This window comes from Herpailurus yagouaroundi, unplaced genomic scaffold (genome assembly GCF_014898765.1).
Source record: "Herpailurus yagouaroundi ecotype Mexico unplaced genomic scaffold, PumYag 207, whole genome shotgun sequence".
NCBI classification, from domain to species: domain Eukaryota; kingdom Metazoa; phylum Chordata; class Mammalia; order Carnivora; family Felidae; genus Herpailurus; species Herpailurus yagouaroundi.
In genome coordinates this window covers 4,894,739-4,897,235 of record NW_024412438.1, presented here as the reverse complement: position 1 = coordinate 4,897,235, position 2,497 = coordinate 4,894,739, and positions in this window count along the sequence as shown.

The window sequence follows — 2,497 nt, the reverse complement described above, 5'->3', positions numbered from 1 at the left end:
CCTCTTCGGGGGGGGGGGGGGGGGGGCCAGAGGAGGAGGGGAGGGTCTCCAAGAAGCCCAGTCGGTCCCTGGCACGAAGCAGAGGCTTCGTGAAACTGCAGTCGGGGGGCAGGCAGAGCTGGGGCGCTGGGCTCACCTGACTGTCCCGAAAGCCTCCCTCGCAGACCCTCCCTTACCCCGTGTCTCTTCCTTGAGCAAAGCAAGTCCCCTGAAGCAGGGCGGGGACTGGGGAGCTGGGGACTGGAGAACATTCCGGGGCACGCTCGGTGGGTCTGACCGCCTTGCCTCTCTCTGGAGTGCTTTCCGCAAAGCATCGTCCTGTTCCTGGGCTGTGCTCCAGCCCCGACCCTGGCCTCCCTCCCGGGCCAGCTCCTCCCAACACGGGTGCGAGCTCGTAGCCCCTGGGCCGATCTGGGCTCGTCCCGGCCGCGGGTGTCCGGCCAGTAGTTGGGCCAGGTGTGCCTCGGCACGTGTCCCCGCCTGTCAGAATGGGCTCATCTCTCCTGAGGGGGGGTGTCTTGGCCCCGTGGGCCCCACCCCCACCCCGTTCTAGAGCAGCAAGCTGAAACTTGCTTGCATTATGCCTGGACCCACGGCAAACTCAGAGTCCTGGGAAAGTCCAGGAACCAGAACACCAACTGGAAAGAACCCTCCCCCTGGAGGGCGGGGTGCCCGCCAGAGGCCTTCCCTCCTGGCTCTCCCCGCCGCCCCGCGTCAAGGCCTGGGCCACGCGGAGGGCCCTGTCAGCGGCCGCTGCGCCTGGCCTTGCGGTAAGTGCTTCCCGCGAGTGGCTGTTGTCCAAGTAAGTCACCAGAAACGCTAGAGGGGTCTGAGCTGGCAGCTTGCCCAGCGTTTCGTGGGCATCTGACACATGAGGAAACCAAGGCCTGGAGACCGAAAGCGCTTTGCCGTGACCTTGCTCGTTCTCGTCTGTAAAACAGGGAGGGCAGAGCTGGTTGAGGGCTGGAGCGCGGAGAGACAGACGGCTGCGGCTGCGTACGACGGGGTCACCGGGCTGGGCCCTTGGGGCGTGCCATTTTCCCCATGTCTGGGCGCCGCCCTTCGGGGCCCCTGCTGCTGGGGGGAGGGGAGGGCAGCAGGTTTTGAGCCTCGGGTGCTGGGAACTGGGGACAGGCACGGCCCTTCCTCTTCCCTTGTGCCGTCAGGGGCGGGGCCCCGGGGCCGTCTCTGGAGAGCCAGGCGCCCAGTCCCGGATCGGAAGAGGGCGGTGCCGACGCTGGACCGAAGCCCGGGCCAGATGGGCTTGGGAGGGGCGCCGAGGCAGTGACTGGCCCGTCTCTCCCGGGGACGGCGGGGCCACAGGCCGTGTGCCGACCACGCTGTCCGACTCTGCTTTTGACGGCCGGTGCTGCGGCAGGAGGCGAGCAGTCTATCGGCGGCCGCCTGACGGGCCTTCTCCGCGGACGAGGGCTGTGCAGGGAGGGCAGAGGCGGGATCTGGGGGCTCGACTCCTGCCTCCTCCAGCCCCAGGCCCTTGTTCCTGGACGGCCTGCAGGCAGGGGGCTCCCGCCGGCACAGAAGCCGCCTCAGAGAGGCGGAGGGACGGTGGGGGGCGGCTGGGGGAAGGCTAGGGCGTCGGTGAACCCAGTCCCTGGCCGGAGCGGACTCCGGCTCTCAGCCGGCTGCTCCCCTGTGTGTGGGCTGCCGTCACCTGCCCGTCACCCGCCCGGGCCGGAGCGTGAAGCGGCACCTTCGGTGTGTGGCCCAGCGGCCCGGCCGGCTGTCACGCGGCTCCTAAGGGACTGTAGGTCTAGGTGTGGCTACGACTCCCGCCCACCCCCCCCCCCCCGCGCCCCCTGCCCCCGCACTGGCCTTGGTCTCCCTCGTCTGTGCTCCTGGAGTATTTGCACCGGTCCTAGCAACTCCGGGCCAGACGCGTTAGGAACTTCACATTCTCGTAAAGAAAGAGGTTTCCAAAGCTGTCTTGTCTGTCTCGTATTTGGGGGCTGGGGTTGGCAAATTCAGGGACCCAGGACCTGCTGGAGAAACGACTCGTGAGGCATGGCAGATGGTTCGAGACTGGAGAGTAGCCGTAACTCCAGTGCTGCTCTGTGCCCTACGCGGACACCCATCGGACGGAAAGGAAGCGGCCAAGCGGCTGGGCCCCGAGTCACAGAGCCCAGAACTAGCTCCTGGGTAGGGAGGGAGCTCTGGGGGGAGGGCCCCTTTCAAAGAAGGGGCCGGAGGCAGGCTGGCCAGGTCTCACAGGTCTCCTCACAGCTGCGGCCTGCGAGAGCCCCCTTTGCCGTGGGCCCAACCCAGAAGTGGCGTTGAACTGTGGGCCTCCCGCACCTGAAACGAGCCGAGGACACCCGTGGGTCCCCGGGGGCGGCCCTGCTTCCCAGCCCACTTGGAGTGGGGGGTGGGGGCCATCTTGTTCCCTCTGCACACGTGCCCGGCACCTGCACTAGGTGTGAAGGACACCCTGCCCTCCGCGTGGGACCAGCAACCGCTTGACAGGCTCCTGGTCGGTTCC